The 22,349-nt window shown below is 40.0% G+C and overlaps 1 pseudogene; it reads right to left on the reverse strand.

The window, feature by feature from the left end:
* Nucleotides 1-19,581, reverse strand: part of LOC132649900 (COP9 signalosome complex subunit 5-like) — a 248,391-nt pseudogene extending 228,810 nt beyond the window's left edge.
* Nucleotides 19,582-22,349: the final 2,768 nt, after the last annotated feature.

The raw sequence follows: 22,349 nt of genomic DNA on the forward strand, positions 1-22,349 counted from the left end.
TTGTTCAAAATTCTTTTTTTTACTGCTATTTCAAAGGTACTATATATTAGCAAATGTAATTTGTCTGAGTCTTTCTCATGTGTTAAAAAAGTCTTTGACTAAATCATTTCTGAGTTTTGGTTTGGGGGTTGAACCAAGGGACTTGGGAGTGTCAGGTATGCATTCTGCTGCTGTGTTACATTCTTGGCCCTGACGTCTGGTCAATTACTCACTGTTTGCAGTGCACACAAAAATCTTCTATTTTATTTAGTGGAACAGTCTGGTACTCAGAAGGTCCTCCATCAGGAGGTTTGTAGCCCTTAAAAAATCAAAAATAGAAAAAAAAACAGAGCCCCTTACCTTACTCTATAGCTTCTTATGGATGAGACCAAAATCTGGAGAGCCAAATAGTAAGCGTCAATATTTTAATAACAGCTGGGCCTCACGCATCCTAATTTCAGTACTTGGGAGACAGAAAGCAAAGGACTGCTGATAGTTGTCAGGACAGCACGTAGCCAGCTCCAGGTGAGTGTGGGCTATACAGAGTGTGATTTTATCTTAAAAGCAAAACCAAACCAAACACCATTAAAAAACAAAACAAAACAATGCTTCTCCTCAACTCCGAAGCCATTAGCTGCACTAGGCGGGGTTTGGCCAACAGTTTCATTTCTCTTTTTCTTAACTGCTGTGTACCTGTGCTAATAATATCAATTTCTGACTACAGGTTTACTTCAGGGAAAGAAATGGATTCAGCTTGTTTCTCTAGTTCTCATCAAGTTGTCACTGATACACAAACATTTCTAAATAAATAAAATGCTTTTTCTGGCAAGATTAAGATATAACAAATGTGTTATCTTTTCATTTGAACTGTAGCAGTTTGCAATTTTGTATTTGAAAGTTATTCTACAGTATGAAAAGATATCACACAGGTTACATATAGAACTCAGGGGTAGAGTGATTGCCTTGCACACTTATCACTGAAAAAAAAAGATTGTATAGAAATATGAGAAGCTAAATTTGGATCCCAGAATCCACACAAAGTAGGACTGGTTAGTACTTACAGTCAGGGGAGCTGGAGACAGATTCCACAGAAGCCAGCTGTACAAGCCTGGTAGCTCGTTTACAGTGAAAACTAAAAGAACCTGCCTCAAACAAGGAGGAAGGAGAGGACTGGCACCCAAGGCTGTCTTCTGACCTGCACACCAGTGCCTGTACTCATGAACACATGCCACCCCTGTGGTGAGTACACACATCTCTACTCCCAGTGCTTCACAGGTAAGTAATTTCATGGCTAGTATAAATTACCTGAGACTGTGAATGTCCTGCTTATCTTCTCCATCCAAATTACCTTTGGATATGTCCAAAGGGTATCAAGATTCACTTTTCCTGCAGATATTGTTCTGGTTGGGTTAATCTAGAAGAGAAATATGCTTAATATTGGTCAACATAAACCATATGTTCCAGTGAGTCAACATCAGAAACCCCAAACAAACAAGTAAATATAGCACTATATATTTGTAAACTAAACTAGCAAACCATCTGAAAAAGATAACCAAAATAACCAGAAAAGTTCAATAAAATAGGAATACAAATTAGACTTAGTTACCTTATCACCAAAGAGTTTTTATTTAGTATTATTTAAGCAGAGCATGTTACTTGGCAAGAACATGTCTTTAAAACAAACAAACAAGAAAAAGAAGGGGGGACGGCAAGATGGTGGCGCCGGGAGGACTCTCATTCTGAGCAGCAGCACATCAGGATCAGCACAGTGACCAGCAATCAGAACTCTCGGCCATAAAACACAGTCATTGTGTTTCCCAGGTGAGAGGATACCCCACTGTGGGGATTCAATCAGCTTTTAAATCACCAGGCTAAACCGCGGAAGAGATCCCGGTTCCACCAAACGCTTGGCTGGCGGCCGCCAGCCCCAGCCCCAGCCCAGAGCCACAAGCCAGTGTCTCTGGTCACTGTCCCAGACTGAACCGTGTGCACCACACTATCAGAGACTGGAATTTTCAGTCGAGAGATAACCCCAGGGTACAGGAAACGATTGGGACCTGCCTTAGGTCACCCAGACATCCCCTGGAAAAGACTCGGGCGGGTTCCACGGGCACCCCAGGAGCCAGCCCAGAGCCAGAGCCAGGGACCCAGGTCCCTGCACAGAGCCCTGCCTGCCTGCGCGCATGATTCGCCACCGGAAATAGAAACGGCGGGTCCAATCTCAGAGTACTCAGCTCACCCCCAACCTGAAAAGGTCCCCGGAAAATTACCCAGCTTAGGGAGGCACTCAGGCTCCCAAAAGCCGCAAAGGCAGACACAGGCAGTTTCTGCGCACTAGACAGCTGGGAGAGACTGAGCCGCCATCACACAGCTGTGCTCCAGGCACAGGCAGCTTCTGCGGCCAGCCAGCTGGCAGACACTGAGCTGTGTGCACCAGGGCAAAAAAAGACAATGGGAGTCCATGTCTCCAGATAATCCACGGGGAAGGAAGGAAACTGTACTGACCTAAATCACCCAATCCTTCCCTAGAAAAAGTCTAGCAGTCTAGTGGGGCCGAGGCGCCAGCACTCAACTGTGCTCCAGACACAGGCACAAACAGTTGAGGCGCGCCTGATGTCCAACTGGGTCACAGCAGCTGATCATTAAATTTACAACAAGAAACCCAGAAACAGGGCAGCTGCCCTGAGGATTTCCCTGGGTGAGGATTTCCCTCTCGACTAACAAAGACCACAGTTACCACTCAGGTCTATATCCCTGAGGTGAGCAACTCTTAAAAAAAACACCAGCCATCCAGGGACTATACCCAAAAAGCTGAGAAGACACCCTTCAGGAAAAACCAGCTTACTGCAAAGGGGATTCTCTCCACCACAGGATCCCCAGGAACCATCAGAAAATAACCCCAAACACCTAAGATAACACAATGGGTAGAGGCCAGAGTAAAAACTCAAGCAACAAAAGACAGAGCAATATGGCATCTCCAGAACCCAGTTACCCAGGGGCAAGTAGCCCTGGACACCCCACCATAACTGAAATCCAAGAAGATTATCCAACGACTATGCTCATGAAGATGATAACAGAGGAAACAAATAAGATTCATAAAGACATAGAGGAAGATAAACTCAAACAGAATATTGCCATCCGTAAAGAAATAGAGGAAGCTGCAGCCAAACAGTTTATGGCCTTTAGAAAGGAAATGCTTAAAACACTGAATGAAATGATAGAAACAGAGTTGAAGGAACTAAAAGAAAAACAGGAAAGTACAATCAGACAGGTGAAGGAAGTAAACAAAACAACTCAAGACCTGAAGATAGAATTGGAAAAATTAAAAAAAAAAAAAAAAAACACAAATGGAAGAAATAATGGAAAGGAAGAATCTAGGGAAGAAAACAGGAACTACAGAGGTAAGCATAACCAACATACTACAAGAGATGGAAGAAAGAATCTCAGGTGTAGAAGGTACAATGGAAGAAATCGATGTATCTGTCAAAGAAAATGTAAAATCCGAAAAATTCCTGACACAGACTGTCCAAGAAATCCAAGACAATATGAAAAGACAAAACCTAAGAATAATAGGTATAGAGGAAAAAGAAGACTCCCTTCTCCAAGGCCCAGAAAATATTTTCAACAAAATCATTGAAGAAAATTTCCCCAAGCTAAAGGAGAGGCCAATTAGAATACATGAGGCCTACAGAACACCCAACAAATTTGACCAGAAAAGAAAATCCTCCCGCCACATAATAATCAAAACTGTAAGTATACAGAACAAAGAAATAATACTAAAAGCTGCAAGGGAAAAAGGCCAAGTAACATATAATGGCAAACCCATTAGAATCACACCTGACTTTTCAACAGAGACTATGAAAGCCAGAAGGGCCTGGACTGATATCATGCAGACCCTAAGAGAACACAGATGTCAGCCCAGGCTACTATACCCGCAAAACTCTCAGTCCTCATAGATGGAGAAAACAAGATATTCAATGACAAAAACAAATTTCAACAATACCTACAAACAAATCCAGCATTACAGAAGACACTGGAAGGGAAAATACAACCCAAGAAAGCTAGCTACATTCAAGAAAACACAGGAAATAAATAACCTCACTTCATTAAAACAAAAAGCAACCAAGCACACAACCTGATGACCACAGCCAACATCAAAATCAAGAGATCTAACAGCCACTGGTCATTAATTTCTCTCAACATCAATGGACTCAACTCTCCAATAAAAAGACACAGATAAGCAGAATGGATATTTAAACAAAACCCAGCAATCTGTTGCATACAAGAAACATACCTAAGACACAAAGATAGACATTACCTAAGGGTAAAGGGTTGGAAGACGACTGTCAAAGCAAACGAACCCAAGAAGCAAGCAGGGGTAGCCATTCTAATATCTGATAAAATAGACTTTCAACTAAAATTAATCAAAAGAGATGGGGAAGGACACTTCATACTCATCAAGGGAAAATTCCACCAGGAAGACATCACAATCCTGAACATCTATGCGCCAAATACAAGGGCACCCACATTTCTGAAACAAACATTGATAAAATTTAAAGCACATATAGATCCCCACACATTAATAGTGGGAGACTTCAACACCCCACTCTCAGAAAAGGACAGGTCAACAAAACGGAAATTAAACAAAGAAACAATGTCTCTGACAGAGGTCATGAAACAAATGGATCTAACAGACATTTAAAGAACTTTACACCCAAACACAAAAGAATTTACCTTCTTCTCAGCACCTCATGGAACCTTCTCCAAAATAGATCATATAGTGGGTCACAAAGCAAGCCTCAACAGATACAAGAAGATTGAAATAATCCCATGTATCTTGTCTGATCACCATGGAATAAAGCTGGACCTCAACAATAACAGAAATAACAAAAAGCCTACACACACATGGAAACTGAACAACTTGTTACTAAATGACAGCTGGGTCAGGGAAGAAATAAAGAAAGCAATTAAAGTCTTTCTAGAAATCAATGAAAATAAAGACACAATAAACCCGAACCTGTGGGACACAATGAAAGCAGTGATAAGAGGAACATTCATAGCACTAAGTGCCTTCAAGAAGAAATTCGAGACAGCTCATTCAAGCACCCTAATGGCTCACTTAAAAACCCTAGAAAAACAAGAAGCAGACACACCAAGAAGGAGTAGACTGTTAGAAATAATCAAACTCAGGGCTGAAATCAATCAATTGGAAACAAATAAAACAATTCAAAGAATCAATGAAACCAAGAGCTGGTTCTTTGAGAAAATCAACAAGATCGACAAACCCTTAGCCAGGCTAACTAAAAGGCAGAGAGACACCACCCAAATCGACAAAATCAGAAATGAAAAGGGGGATATAACTACAGACACTGAGGAAATCCAAACAATCATTAGGACTTACTTCAAAAGTCTATATGCCACAAAATTTGAAAATCTAAATGAAATGGACAATTTTCTTGATCAATTTGACTTACCAAAGCTGAATCAGGACCAGGTAAATCAACTAAATAGTCCTATATCCCCCAAAGAAATAGAAGCGGTCATCAAAAGTCTCCCATCCAAAAAAAGCCCAGGACCAGATGGCTTCAGTGCAGAATTCTACCAGACCTTCAAAGAAGAGCTAACACCAATTCTCTTCAAACTATTCCACAAAATAGAAACAGAAGGAATATTACCAAATTCATTCTATGAAGCCACAGTCACCTTGGTACCTAAACCTCACAAAGACTCAACAAAGAAAGAGAATTTCCGGCCAATCTCCCTTATGAACATTGATGCAAAAATACTTAATAAAATACTTGCAAACCGAATCCAAGAACACATCAAAGATATTATCCACTATGACCAAGTAGGCTTCATCCCAGGTATGCAGGGGTGGTTCAATATACAGAAATCCATCAATGTGATCCACCATATTAACAAACTGAAAGAAAAAAACCACATGATAATCTCCCTAGATGCTGAAAAAGCCTTTGACAAAATCCAACATCCATTCATGTTCAAAGTATTGGAGAGATCAGGGATACAAGGCACATATCTAAACATAGTAAAGGCGATATACAGCAAGCCTATAGCCAACATCAAACTGAATGGAGAGAAACTTAAAGCAATCCCACTGAAATCAGGGACAAGACAAGGCTGCCCACTCTCTCCATATCTCTTCAACATAGTGTTGGAAGTCCTTGCTAGAGCAATAAGACAGTTGAAGGAGATCAAGGGGATACAAATTGGAAAGTAAGAAGTCAAATTATCACTATTTGCAGATGATATGATAGTATACGTGAGTCACCCCAAAAACTCTACCAGGGAACTCCTACAGCTGATAAACACCTTCAGCAAAGTGGCAGGATACAAAATTAACTCAAAAAAATCAGTAGCCCTCCTGTATACAAAAGACAAAAGGGCTGAGAAAGAAATTAAGGAAACAACACCCTTCACAATAGCCACAAATGACATAAGGTACCTTGGTGTAACCCTAACCAAGGAAGTCAAAGACTTGTATGAAAAAAATTTCAAATCTCTGAAGAAAGAATTAGAAGAAGATATGAGAAGATGGAAAGATCTCCCATGCTCATGGCTTGGTAGGATTAAGATAGTAAAAATGGCCATCTTACCAAAAGCAATCTACAGATTCAATGCAATGCCCATCAAATTACCAACACAATTCTTTACAGACCTGGAAAGGAAAATTCTCAACTTCATATGGAATAACAAGAAACCCAGAATTGCTAAAACAATCCTCTACAATAAAAGATCTTCTGGAGGTATCTCCATCCCTGATCTTAAGTTGTACTATAGAGCAACAGTTTTAAAAACTGCATGGTACTGGCATAGAAACAGAATGGTGGATCAATGGAACCGAACAGAGGACCCAGAAATAAACCCACACACTTATGGACACCTGATCTTTGACAAAGACGCCAAAACCATACAATGGAAAAAAGATAGCATCTTCAACAAATGGTGCTGGTCTAACTGGATGTCTACATGTAGAAAAATGAAAATAGATCCATACTTGTCACCCTGCACAAAACTGAAGTCCAAGTGGATCAAAGACCTCAACATAAACCCAGACACATTAAATCGGCTTGAAAAAAAAGTGGGAAATACCCTAGAACTCATTGGTACAGGGGAAAACTTCCTGAACAGAACACCAACAGCACAGGCTCTAAGAGCAACAACCAATAAATGGGACCTCATGAAACTGAAAAGCTTCTGTAAAGCAAAGGACACCGTCATCAAAACAAAGCGACCACCTACAGATTGGGAAAGAATCTTCACCAACCCTTTATCTGACAGAGGACTCATATCCAGTATATATAAAGAACTAAAGAAGCTGAAAAGCAGCAAACCAAGTAATCCACTTAAAAAATGGGGAACAGAGCTAAACAGAGAATTCTCGACAGAGGAATACCGAATGGCAGAGAAGCACATAAAGAAATGCTCAACCTCACTAGCCATTAGGGAAATGCAAATCAAAACAACCCTGAGATTTCACCTTACACCCATGAGAATGGCCAAGATCAAAAACTCAAGTGACAACACATGCTGGAGAGGTTGTGGAGAAAGGGGAACCCTTCTCTACTGCTTGTGGGAATGTAAACTTGTACAACCACTCTGGAAATCAATCTGGCGCTTTCTCAGACAACTAGGAATAGCGCTTCCTCAAGATCCAGCCATACCACTCCTGGGCATATATCCAAAAGAAGCTCAAGTACACAAAAAGGACATTTGCTCACCCATGTTTGTAGCAGCTTTATTTGTAATAGCCAGAAGCTGGAAACAGCCCAGATGCCCCTCAACTGAAGAATGGATGCAGAAATTGTGGTACATCTACACAATGGAATATTACTCAGCAATGAAAAATAAGGAAATCATGAAATTTGCAGGTAAATGGTGGGATCTGGAAAGGATCATCCTGAGTGAGTTGTCCCAGAAGCAAAAAGACACACATGGTATATACTCACTCATATAGACATACAACATAGGACAAACCCACTAAAACCTGTGCATCTAAAGAAACTAAGCAAGAGAGAGGACCCTAACTAAAACGTCCAATCCCCATCCAGAAAGGCAAAGAGGATGGACATCAGAAGAAGAAGAAAACAGGAAACAACCTAGGAACCTACCACAGAAGGCTTCTGAAAGCCTCTGCCCTACAGACTATCAAAGCAGATGCTGAGCCGGATGGGCAACTGTTGGGCAGGTGAACGGAATTTTAGGTAAGAACTGGGAAATAGTAAGAGCTGGAGAGGTCAGGGTCTCCACAAGGAGAGCAACAGAACAAGAAAATTTGAACATAGGGATCTTCCCAGAGACTCATACTCCAACCAAGGACTATTCATGGAGATAACCTAGAACCCCTGCACAGATATAGCCCAGGGCAGTTCAGAGTCCAATTGGGTTACATAGTAATGTGAAGAGGGACTGCCTCTGACATAATCTGATTGGCCTGCTCTTTGATCACTTCCCTCTGGGGGAGGAGCAGCCTTACCAGGCCACAGTAGAGGACAATACAGCCACTTTTGATGTGAACTGACAGACTAAGATCAGAAAGGAGAGGAGAACCTCCCCTATTAGTGGACTTGGGGAGTGGCATGCAAGCAGAGGGAGGAGGGAGGGTGGGATTGGGAGGGGAGGGAGGGGCTTATGGGGGGATGCAGAATGAATAAAGTGTAATTGATGAAAAATTAAAAAAAAAAAAGACGACCTAATTTAAGCATGGCAAGAGGGATCTTAATAGATGTGTTTACACACAAGATTGGCAAGTGCCTCAGAAACATGTGACAATATGTTTAGCGTCATTAGCCTCTAGATAAATAGAACTCAAAACTAATGCACTCCGACTTCATAGTCTCTAGGATGGTAGCTTAAGGTTTTAAGAAGGAACAGGTAATAAGTAACAAGTGGCGATGATGGAATGGAGAATTGCAATCATCATACATGACTATGGTGTGGGTAGGACGATTATACTACAAAGCAAGGTGGCAGTCTGCAGAAAGTAAAGCATGACCAGCAAGTCGTACATTCCTAAGTGTAGATATGAAAACGTGTGCATACAAAAACCTTGTGTGTGAATGTTCAGAGCACCAAGAAGTAAAAAGTAATGAGTCCCCACCACCTGAGTGACACAATCTATGTTTGGCGTTAAATATCTTTGAGCTATATAAAGGCACATTGAAGTGATACAAGTAATGACATGAGTAAATCATGACATTTTCATACTATAAACTAACACACTCAGAGAAGGCCAAGTGTTTCATGATTCCATTCCCATGAAATGTCCAGAAGAGCTGAGCGCATGCAGGCAGAAAGTAGAAATGGATGTCTTAGAATGTGCTTCAGGGAAGTTGCAAATGGCTGTCTAATGATGTAGGACTTGTGTTTGAGGTATCTAAGTTAGAAGTTGGTAATGCTTGTACAACTATGAATATACTAATATCTGTACAACAGTATATTTTATGTATCAGATTGTACAATGTGTGGAACATGTATCATAATAAAGCATACACATTCACATTCTAAGAACCCCCCCCCAAAAAAAAGCCACTTGAAACATCCAGACACATGGATTAAAACATTACTGGATTGGTTGTATTTAAGAAAAATCCCATAAATTCAATTTTACCAATAAAGACACAGGAGCCATAAGCTGAATGAAAGCCTACTAGCTCAGAGAGGTAGAGAAAGCACCCAGGTTACCTTTCTACTCAGCCAAAGTCCTGTGGAGGAGGAGTGTTCTGGGTGCCATGCTGCAGTTTCAGTGCTGTCACTGAGCAGGTCTGAATGATTCCTTGTGGTGTTCTCTGCATGCTGCTGCTGGGTACTGTGAGGGGAACTCAGGCAAGCTCTGAAGCTACAACATGATGAGCCCAGGGTCACTGCCCACAACAGGGAGGAGCATGTGGTTGAACAACAGGAGATGGTATGGTGGGTCATCCCTGGGGCTGGGTAGTAAGGTCCCATTTAATCCTAGTCAGTCCCTGGACCTGGATTGCTCTGCATAACTAAACTTTGGGGGCTGGATCTAAGCAAAGCATTTGCAACAGGAACTTGTGTGTAGAAACATCCTTGGCAGAAAGCCAAACTCAGAGAACCCTAGTATTTCTACTATCTTCTACAGATTCTACCCTTAGCATTCATTTAACATTTATGTGTAAGACACATTTGGAGTTAATTCTCTGGAGGCTGTGAAAGGAATCTCATGTGTTAGGTAGCACTCCATTATTAAGCTGTGATGTACAAGAATAGACTAGATGACAAAAAGGATTTATCAATGCTTAGGAAATAGTGACACCAAGTAGAATTTTGCTGAGGGAGGACTGCGTCTAAAACATCCCATATATAAGTAGTATGCTAACCAGGACTGTTAGAGATTAGAATGCTTAGATACACATTTGGTCACCAGGATTGTCCAGACATTTGGCTCCAAACCAAAAAAGGGGGGACACTGATTTAAAAATATCCACTAGGCACATCCTCATATCAAAGTACAGGCCTCTAACAAGGTGCCCAAGGGTCCATTACACCTTCACAACTAACACTAAGGCCTGGTGTGCCATACAGGTGTTGAAGTAACTTTTATTCTCCTGATGTAATTTTCCTTTCACAGGCTTTCTGCCTCCATCTGAGAACCTAGGCCAAGTCCTGGAAACTTCTAGACTCCATCCAATCTAACCCAGGCCTAGAATGTTTTCAGCTTCTGAGACTTACTGATGAATAAGCTCACCCTTTTCGCTCCTATCTGAACTCTTGCTGGCTAGTTCACGTCTGCTGTTCTGGTTCAAACTGTTCTCCACGCTGACTGATTAAATACGTTTTTTTTTGTTGTTGTTGTTTTTCTCAGTTTCTGACTAAATTGGTCTGCTTAGCCTCATACTAATTCTGGCAATATGTTCTAAGCTTCTGGCTCTTTCTCATTCTCTGGCTTGTTCTGTCTTTACGTGTGTCTAGTTTTTTCTCTTTTCAACCTGTCTCTGTAAAACTCTCCCAGTGAAACTGCCTCTGTATTTCACAAACTCAACTCCACTGCACTGCCTCTCAACTCACTGACTCATCTGAACTGCTTGAACAGAACTGACTAGAACTGTAAGGTCTGCATACCCTTTCCTCCTGAGTGCTAGAATTAAAGGCATATACTACCACACCTGGACCTAAGTTTTTCTGAAACTTGTTCTATTCCAGGCTGGCCTTGAACTCAGAAATCTGTTTGCCTCTGTTTTCTGGGATTTTAGAGGTGTCTGTATTATAGTTAGACCACACAGACCTACAAAGTGCTTGGATGTGGTTTCTTGCCATAGCAGCCATGTTCTGAATTAAAATTTCTCTACATAGAGTTTCAGTTTGCTTTCTGAGAAAAGCACAATTTTGCCCTATGGGCAAGTCTAAACTGGTTGACAATGCTTTGAAAAGGAAAAACACTGTTGTGTTGAGAGCTGGCCTGATCAAGAAAGGTCATCACAGCAGAAGTGGGTGATTATTTTAAGCCCACACTATGTCAAGCAAAAGGTGATGAGCGTATGGAAAAGAGCAACTAGAAACTGTCACTAATTGAATGCAGACTCTCCTAGATATCAGTGTTAAATAATACAGGGGGCTACAAATATCCACATAGCAATCATAGGCCATAGAGGCCAGAAGGCAAAACTCTGTGATCATGAAGGTAGGCCAACAACTCAGTTGTGCTGCACAAGCATGAAAAGGGATGGTCTTGTGCTCTACCACAAAGTTCACCATCATCTCTGGTGTGAGAGCAGATGAGAAACAAAGGTCAGCTAAGGTCAGGTGACTGAGAAAGAAGTACATATATAGATAGTGTACTTACTATTCTATACTAACATAGTGAGAGTGGTGGAAACTTTAGGCAGTGGGATGTAGTGGAAGGAAGTGAGGTGACTAGGCACACCAGCTTCCTTAAAGTGTTTTTAACTGACTATGCTTCCCAGCCACCAACAAATAAGAGCGTTTCATTTTAAGACACTCTCAGCATGTATTCTGGGTTAGAAACAACTGGACCAAACCTGAATGAAGAATAAAACCTGACACTTTGAGCAAAAATAAAACTTTCTTTCTTATAAACTCATTATCCCAGTATTTTGCCACAATAATGGAAGCTAACAAAAAGCTGTAAACCAAGTAAGAGCAAAGAAAAAAGATATTTGTTTTGTCCTGATTTGGATTCCCAGGACTTGCTTGATGGAAGAAGGAAACTTGACACTTTCATATTTTTTCTGACCACAGTGCGTGAGCCCACATACATGTACACAAACACATACACACTTACAAACATATAAATAAAATAAGCTTTTAAAAATTGCTATGGCTGTCAGGCCTGGTGGTGTACGCCTTCAATCCCAGTACATGGGAGGGATAGACAGGTGGATCTCTTTGAGTTGGAGGAAATCCTGATCTACAAAGTGAGTCCAGGACAGCCAAGGCTACACAGAGAAACACTGTCAAAAAAATTAAACCCCCCAAACCTAAACCTTACATTTATGTATTGTGTGTGTATGAGTACCATGTGGATGAATATACTATGTGGAAGTCAGAGTACAACAGGCAGGAATTAATTCTTTCTCTTGTATGGTCCTGGGGATTGATCTTAGGTTGTTGGATGCTCCAGGGTGGAAATCAGGTTAGCACATGAACAATGATCTTAGGTTTTCAGCCTTGGCATCAAGGACCTTTATTCACTGAACCATCTTGCCATCCCAAAATTGTGTATTTTAAGGTCAGCAAACATGTTACTGTAGACCTGTATTATTTGTCTCCACTGTTAATTTTTTGTGGACACAGTATCCTGTGCAATAAAAAAATTTTTATGTTTATGTGAAAGATATGAGCTGTATTAATATAATTACTGAGGAATAAACATAAGTAAAAGAGTAATTATTACCTAAATAATTTGACTATTATCCTAAATCAATTTTTACTACTATTTCAAAGGTACTATATATTATCAAATGCATTCTGTCTGAGTTTTCTTATATGTTAAAAAAATCTTTGACTAAATCATTTCTGAGTTTTGGTGCTGGGGTTGAACCCAAGGCCATGGGAGTGACAGGCATGCATTCTGCTATTGTGTTACATCCTTGGCCCTGATGTCTAGTCGTCTGCTCACTGTTTGCAGTGCACAAAAAAATCTTCTATTTTATTAAGTGGTATAGTCTGATACTCAGAACGTTCTTCATCAGGAGATTTGTAGCCAGAAAGGAAAAAAGAAAGACAAAGAAGAAAGAAAGAAGGAAAGGAAGGAAGGAAAGAAAGAAAGAAAGAAGGAAAGAAAAAAAAAACAAAAAATTGAAAATGGCAAAAAGCAAACCCCTTAGCATATTCTATAACATATTATGGATGGGACAAAAATCTGGAAAACCAATTAGTAAGCATCAATATTTTAATATCAGCTGGGCTTGGTGGCTCATACATGTTAATTTCAGTACTTGGGAGGCAGAGACAAAAGGACTACTGACAGTTGTGAGGACAGCATGTAGCCAGCTCCAGGAAAGCATGGGCTATACAGAGTGTGATTTTATCTTAAAAGCAAAACCAAAGCAAATAACAAATCCAAGAAGGAAAAAACATTGCTCCTCCTCACCTCCAAAGCCATTAGTTTCTCTAGGCAGGATTTGGCATATGGCTTAAATTCTCTTGTGTTTAGGTGATGTTTACATATGCTAGTAAGATCGATTGCTGACTACAGGCTCCCTTCATGGAAAGAAATGGATTCAGCTTATTTCTCTAGTACTTGTCTAGCTGCAAAGGTCACACAAGCATTTCTTTTTTTTAATTTTTATTTTTCTTTTTAGTTACATTTTGTTAACTCTGTTTCCCAGATGTATCCCACTCCCTCATTCCCTCCCCAACCCCACACTCCCTCTCTGGTCTCCTCCCTGCCCCTTTCCAAGTCTACTGATAAGGGAGGACCTCCTCCCCTTTCATTTGACCCTGTTTTATCAGGTATGTTCAGGGATGGTTGCAAAGTCCTCCTCTGTGGTCTAACAGGACTGCTCCCCCCCCCCGGGGGGGTGGGGAGGTCAAAGAGCCTACCCTTGAGATTCTGTTAGAAATAGTCCTTGTTACCCTTACTTTGGAAAACTACTTGGTTACTGAGCTACCATGGGCCACATCCGAGCAGAAGTTCTAGGTTATATCCATAGATGGTCCTTGTTTGAGTGTCAGTCTCAGAAAAGACCCTGTGCCCAGATAAAACCCTTTGTCTGCCAAAATTAATATATAATAACTATGTTATCTTTTTATTTGAACTGTGGCAGTTTGCAATTTTGTATTTGAAAAGTTTTCTACACTAAAAAATATCAAACAGGATGCATATATAGCTTGCCTCTATCCCTTAGAACTTTAAAAAAAAAAAAGATTGTATAAAAATATGAGAAGCTAAATTTGGATCCCAAAACCCACATAAAGAAGGGCTAGTTAATACTTATAGCCAGGGGAGCTGGAGACAGATTCCACAGAAGCCAGCTGTACAAGCCTGGTAGCTCGTTTACAGTGAAAACTAAAAGAACCTGCCTCAAACAAGGAGGAAGGAGAGGACTGGCACCCAAGGCTGTCTTCTGACCTGCACACCAGTGCTTGTACTCATGAACACATGCCACTCCTGTGGTGACACACATCTCTACTCCCAGTGCTTCACAGGTAAGTAATTTCATGGCTAGTATAAACTTCCTGAGACTGTGAATGTCCTGCTTATCTTCTCCATCCAAATTACCTTTGGATATGTCCAAAGGGTATCAAGATTCACTTTTCCTGCAGATATTGTTCTGGTTGGGTTAATCTAGAAGAGATATATGCTTAATATTGGTCAACATAAATCATATGTTCCAGTGATTCAAGATCAGAAACCCAAAACAAGCAAGTAAATATAGCACTATATATTTGTAAACTAAACTAGCAAACCATCTGAAAAAGATAACCAAAATAACCAGAAAAGTTCAATAAAATGGGAATATTCAGTTATTTTACAGATTAGATTTATTTACCATATCATCAAAGAGTATTTATTATTATTTAAGCTGTGCATGCTACTCAACAAGGACATATTTTTGAAACAAACAAATCAACTGAGAATCTTCCCTCCCTTACCCAAATACTTTAATAGATGAACAACTATTAGTTTCCTCCTAATAAAATCCAGATTGCATCTAAAGCACCCTGGACATAGAAGAACACAGGTCTTAGCCATTTCTGCTTCTCCAGTTCAGTCCACCCTGATTAAATGCCTATGCAGAGCAAAGAAGATGACATGGGTTCTATGATTTAACTTCATATCACAGGAGTGAAGTGTGAGGTGCAAGAGGGTTAAGACACCAGAGCTTAAACTTTTATCACAGTGTTTTAATTTTTCAGTATTCTTTCTTTAGCAAATCTTTCTGAAGAACTTAAAACACACACACACACACACAAAGAAAAAAAACAAGCTTGATGTGGTGGTATATGGCATTAACCTGAGCACTCAGGCAGAGGCTGTCTGGGAGTTCAAGGACAGCCTGGGCAACATATCCAGTTCTAGGATAGACAGAGCTACATAACAGAGAGACTCTGTGCCAAAAACAGTAACAAAACAAAACAAAATTAAACCCATACAAAACTTATATAGGTTGGAGGGATAGCTCAGTAGTTAAGGGTAGTTGCTGCTCTGGCAGAAGGACATGGGTTTGGTTCCCAGCACTCACATGGTGGCCTCCAATCACATCTAACTCCAATTCCAGGGTATCCCACTGCTACTTCTGGACCCTACAGGCACCAAGCACGTGTGTGGTGCACAAAGATAATGTGCAAACACTCATAAAGATACAAATTTTTAAATATTTACTGAAGCTAGAGGACTGAGGATATAGCTTAATGGTAGAGAGAACTCTTAAATAGCATATGAAACCTTGACACCATAAAAACAAAAGTAAAATGAAACAAAAAAAAAGTGGAGCCACTAGGATAGTCCTATGGGTAAAAGTGCCTACTGTCAAGCCTGAGGACCTGAATTTGGTCCCTGAGACCGACATAGTGGAAAGAGAAAATGGATCCCAACAAGCTGTCTTCTCACCTACGTACATGGGTCATAGCATGTGCATATCTCTCCCCCAGCTCCTGATACAAACGTACAAGAAGGAAGACAAACAAAAAAATTTAAAACTGAAATAAAAAATGCTAAAAAATGTGGTACTCTACACTTATAGTCCTAGTATGCTAAGCACATAATAGGAGAATCAGTAGTTCAATTTCAGGAGGTAATGACCAACCTGAAACACATGAGACCCTCATTCATTCATTCGATTATTTATTTTTACCTTATGTATATACCTTGAATATATGTCTTATCTCGTGTCCTTGGAGGTCAGAGAAAGGCTTCAGATACCCTGGATCTAGGTTGTAAGCCTTCATGTGGGTGATAAGAATCAAACTAGGGTTCTTTGCTAAAGCAGAGACACTTTTTTGTTTTGTTTTGTTTTGTTGTTTTTTTTTTTTTAATGCACTTACCACCACTGCCATGAATGGTTACTGGGAGTGCAAGTTAAGCATCTGCCTACTAACATCAATCCCAGAGAGCCAAGAGCTTTAACCTGGGTAGCTCTGGTATAAGCTAATTGCATTTTCAAGGTGGCCACCTTAACACATGAAAGAAAAAGCTTGCTTGAGGTGTGGTAGAATCTCAGATATTGTCATTTACAGGTTTTATGAAGCACTGTGGTCTAGTAGCAGTGTGAAGCACATGCGTCTTTGAAGCTAAAGAATTTCTGAAAAGACACACATGCATGCAGTGTAACATTATCAAGGTAACAGATCAAGGCTATACACTCTCTTTCTATACCTTTTCCCTCATCTATCTCTTTCTCAGCCCAGACATTATCACTAACATCTTATATACCTTCACAGGAATATGCTGTAGATTATAAAACATATCTGCACATAGATGCATATCACATACAACATACTTAAAAAATTGAACAAAAAATCTTGATCTTGTTCTGTGTAAGTATATAAGTAACTTAAGGAAGAAAATAGCCTAGTCCATTAGATTTCACCTCACACTCATCAGAATGGCTAAGATAAAAAGCTTAAGGAATGATGCATGCTGGAGAGGATATGGAGAAAGTGGAACCCTCCTCCACTGTTGGTGGGAATGTAACCTAGTACAATCACTTTGGCAATCAATCTGGTGCTTATGCCAAAATTTAGGAATAATGGTACCTCAAGATCCAGCTATACTACTCCTAGGCATATATCCAAAAGATACCCCACCACTCACTAACGACATTTGCTCAACCACATTTGTAGCAGCTCTATTCGTAATAGCCAGAATCTGGAAACAACCTAGATGTCTCTCATGAAGTAATGGATGCCGAAATTGTGGTACATTTACACAATGGATCAGTACTCAGTAATTCAAACAAGGAAATCATACAATTTGCAGGCTAATGATGGGAACGAGGAAAGATCATCCCGAGTGAGATAACCCAGAAGCAGAAAGACACAAATGTTATATACTCACTTATAAGCGGATATTAACCATATAATATAGGATAAACATACTAAATCTATAGCCCTAAAGAAGCTTAACAACAAGGAGGACCCTAGGGAAAATGCTTAATCCACATTCAGAAGGGCAAACAGTATTGATTTGAAAGTAGTAGAAGGAACAAGACAGGAGATCCACAAGGGACCTCGGATAGACTCTACCTACCTGGATATTGAAGGAGAAACTTAAACTCATAGCCAAATTTTGGGAAAAGTGGCAGAATTATTAAGAAAAAAGAGATAGAAAGAAGAGGGAGATAGAAAGACCTGGAGGGGACAGGAACTCCACAAGGAGGAAAACATTGTCAAAATTCCTTGGCTGAGCAGGGACTGTAGAGACCTATACTCCAACTATGGACCATTCATAGAGAGGACCTAGAAGCCCTGTTTAGAGAAAGCCAATTGGCTGCTCAGTATACAAGTGGGTTCCCTAGCAAAGGGTGCAGGGGCTGTCTCTGACATTAACACAGTGGCAGGCTCTCTGATCACATTCCCTTGGTGGGTGGAGCCTTGCCAGGCAACAGAGGAAGATGATGCAGTCAGCCTTGATGAGACCTGATACTCTAGGGTCAGTTAGAATGGGAGAAGTTACTCCCCTATCAGGTGAATAGGGAAAGGACATAGAAGGAGATGAGGGAAGGTTGGTGGGACTGGGACAAGAGAGGGGGCTGCAGCTGGAATACAAAGTGAATAAATTGTAATAAATAAATATATAAATAAAATAACTTTGAAAAAATTAGATTCACTCTACTAAGGAATAGTTAATTCCTAAATTTCTTCTTTTTTTTCCAGTGTTGAGGGATTCTGGAGATATTGAACTCTGGGCTCATGAATGCCAAGCCTACATTTTTTTTCAATTTTAAACACAACTGACACTGACTATGAAAATTTAATTGAGAAGGACTCCTTCCTCCAACCTAGTACTATAAACCTCACAAGATTTTTAATACTTTACATGAAAATTATTCAATTTTAATTGTAAATTTTAATGTGAAAAGGACAGTTTTAAGCTCAGAAACCCAAAAGTCATCTTGAGACTCTTAAGAGTTACTAAGTTCTAAGAAACCATATTTTTACCTGTTTGTCATTTTCTGTGTTTGCAGCCATTTCCTCATATGTGGCAGCCTGAGAATTTATTTTGGTTTCAGTGACCTCTACAGACAAAACAAAACTGCCCATGATGATCATGGTCCCACTGTCCTCTTTACCAAGCACCAAGCCCATCACTTCCAGGTTGCCTCCTGATCTGGCATGCATCACGATTTTCAGTAGAGCCAATGTTGAGATTTTGCAGTATTTAAAGTAATGCTGACTATAAAACAAAATCACAGTACAATCAAGGTTCTTACATAATGTACAATTTCAAAAGATTTTTTATGAAAATAAATAAATACTGAAGGGATCTGTAGTAATGGAAGAGGACGGTAGAATGGGGGAAAAAAGAAAACAGCAACTACAAGCACTTGGAAATAGCTTCACGGGTCATCATCATCTCTGGCCCCCAGGGAAAGTGAAGATTACGAAGTAAACTTTAATATCCTATTGAAGTGAAGGAATAATATGATCAACTCGATAGGTCTTTTTATCTCCATTAACATGTAATCATCATAGCTTTGATTATGTTCTCAGTTCTAACTTTATGACCTAAATTTATTGATTTATTAATTAAATTGCAACCACAAGCTGAAAGAACAGAGACCATCTTGGAAATCAAAACATAAGTTAAAAATTTGGCTCCCCTGTTTACAGGAAAAAGAGAGAAAGACAATCAATACTATGGCTCATTGCATATGGCTCATCTAGAAGCTTTAAATAAATTACCTCATCTAATCTTCATAACGTCATCAATAGCTAGATTTACTTTTATCTTACAGGTAGGTAAGTTTAGATACTTCAGTTTCCTAATGCCAGTCAACAGTTTAACTGTTCAGAGGTGATATTCAGTTTGGTGCTCCTGAGTTCATTACTGTAGTATGATAATGAGGTGAATTTCTGAATGCATTTGTTTATTTCCCTATTTACAGAAAAGGAATGAAAGTACAGTACTGGACTGCCATGATTATTAAACGACATGAAAATTTTTAATCCAGTGCTAGGCCACGGTAAGTACTCAATAAATACTTTGAAAATTGAATAATGCCAATTAAAGCCAGCTTTGCTACCAAAACAAAACACCTGAAAATAGTGAGAGAGTTTAGACAGCATCCTTTGGTGAGTTTTCTTTACTCTCCTTAAAACAAGCAGCTCCATGAAAAATCTTTTGACTTGTATTCAGTCCCAAAGATACATGGATTTGTGGGATTTGTGTAGGAGCTAAATAGCCTTTAAATTTCCTGACTTCTGTGAATTGTTGTAGTGGTATTTTAGAAAACTAGTACGACTTGGTGTGTCTCTAAAACAGTTTCAGGAAAAAAGTGATTTAAAAAAGTGTTTATGGAGTGCCTTCTTTCCCTTCATTTTTTTTTTTAATCACTGGCTTGTAAATTTGATTTCTGAAAACAGCTGTGCTCCTCAGTTTGGAAGTCACTTATAGCTGCAACAAGGTGCATGTAGTCACCAGCTTCAAGGCAGAATTATGAAATTTATGAAAATAATCATGTTGAGAACATGACATCATAAGTCATCCCTTACACTCCCTGGAGAGACAATTCAGTTAAAGAAACTTTCTAAGAGAGGAATGGAAGCAGGCTCTAGAAGAGGGGTTAGGCTCTGCTGATTCAGAAAATGCAAACTAAAAACATAAATAAATTTTTTCACTAACTTAAAAGTGGATATTAGACTTAGAATATAGGATAAACATACTAAAATCTGTACACCCAAAGAAGCTAAGCAAGAAGGAGGATCCTGGATAAAATCATTAATAATCACTCAGAAAGGCAAACAAGATGGACGTCAGAAGAGGGTGAGTGTAGGGAACAGGACAGGAGCCTACCACAGGGGACCTCTGAAGGACTCTACCCAGCAGGGTATCAAAGCAGATGCTGAGACTGCTGGCCAAACTTTGGGCAGAGTGCAGAGTGTCTTGTGAAAGAAGGGGGAGATGAAGGACCTCAGTGGTAGGAGGGGACAGGAACTCCACAAAGAGAGCAGCAGAACTGAAGGATCTGGGCAAAAGGGTCTTTTCCAAGACTGATGTTCCAACCTGGGCCCATGCATGGAGATAACCTAGAACTCCTGCAGATATGTAATCCATGGAACCTCATTATTCAAGTGGGTTCCCTGGTAATTGGAACAGGGACTGTCTCTGACATGAACGCACCCCGCTCTTCCCTTGAGTGGGGAGCAGCCTTACCATGCCACAGAGGAAGACAATGCAGCCACTCCTGATGAGACCTGATATGCTAGGGTCAGATGGAAGGGGAGGATGTTTTCCACTATCAGTAAACTTGTGGAGGGGAATGGGAGGAGATGAGGGAGGGAGGGTGGGATTAGATGAGGACAAAGTAGGGGCTGCATCTGGGATACAAAGTGAATAAACTGTAATTAATTAAAAAATAAATTAATTAAAATTTTTAAAAAATTAAAAATAACATTGTATAGAGTATATTTTTTTCTTTGGGTTACTTCACTCAAGATGATCTTTTATAGTTCCCACCATTTGCCTGAAAATTTCATGATTTCCTTGTTTTTAATAGATGTGTAGTATTCCATTGTGTAAATGTACCACAATTTCTGTATCTATTCCTCCATCGAGGGGCACCTACATTATTTCCAGATTGTGGCTATTATGAATAGAGATTCTACGAACATTGTTGAGCAAATGTTCTTGTTGTATAGTTGAGTGTATTTTGGATACATGCCTAGGAGTGGTATGGATGGATCTTGAGGAAGAGTTATTCCTAGTTGACTGAGAATGTGCCAAATTGAATTTCCAGAGTGGTTGTACAGGTTTACATTCCCAATGGAAGTGGAGGAGGGTTCCCCTTTCTTCACAGCCTCTCCAGCATGTGTTGTCACTTGAGTTTATGGTCTTGGCCATTCTGATGGGTGTAGGTGAAATCTCAGGGTCATTTTGATTTGCATTTCCCTGATGGATAATGAGGTTGAGGATTTCTTTAAGTGTTTGTCTGCCATTCGATATTCCTCTACAGAGAATTCTCTGTTTAGATTTGAAATCCATTTTTTTTAATTGGATCACTTGATTTGCTGGTGTTTAACTTCTTTTTTTTTAAGTTTCTTTTTTAAATTTTATTATTTTCTAAAAATTTTAATTTTTTTATATTAATCACAGGTTATTTACTTTCTATTTCAGCCGTAGACCCCTTCCTTATTCCCTCCCAATCCCACACTCCCTCCCTCATCTCCTCCATGCCCTTTTCCAAATCCATTGATAGGGGAGGACCTCCTCCCCTTCCACCTGACCCTAGTTTATCAGGTCTCTTCAGGACTGGCTGCAATGTCCCCTACTGTGGCCTAGCAAGGTTGTTCCTCCCTTGAGGGTGTGTGTGTGTGTGTGTGTGTGTGTGTGTGTGTGTGTGTGTGTGTGTGTAAAGAGCTCACCATTGAGTTCATGTCAGAAATAGTCCCTGTTCCCCTTAATATAGAATCCACTTGGATACTGAGCTACCATGAGCTATATCCGAAAAGGGGTTCTAGGTTATATCCATACATGGTTCTTGGTTGGAGAAACAGTCTCATGAAAGACGCCTGTGCCCAGATATATATGGTCCTTGTGGAGCTCCTGTCCTCTCCAGGTCTTACTAACTCCCCCTAATTTCATATGATTCCCTGCACTCTGCCCAAATTTTGGTTATGAGTCTTAATTTCTGTTTTGATACACTGCTAGGTAGAGTGTTTCAGAGGCCCTCTGTGGTAGGCTCCTGTCCTGTTACTTGTTGTCT

The sequence above is a fragment of the Meriones unguiculatus genome, chromosome X (assembly GCF_030254825.1).
Source record: "Meriones unguiculatus strain TT.TT164.6M chromosome X, Bangor_MerUng_6.1, whole genome shotgun sequence".
In the NCBI taxonomy this organism is placed as follows: domain Eukaryota; kingdom Metazoa; phylum Chordata; class Mammalia; order Rodentia; family Muridae; genus Meriones; species Meriones unguiculatus.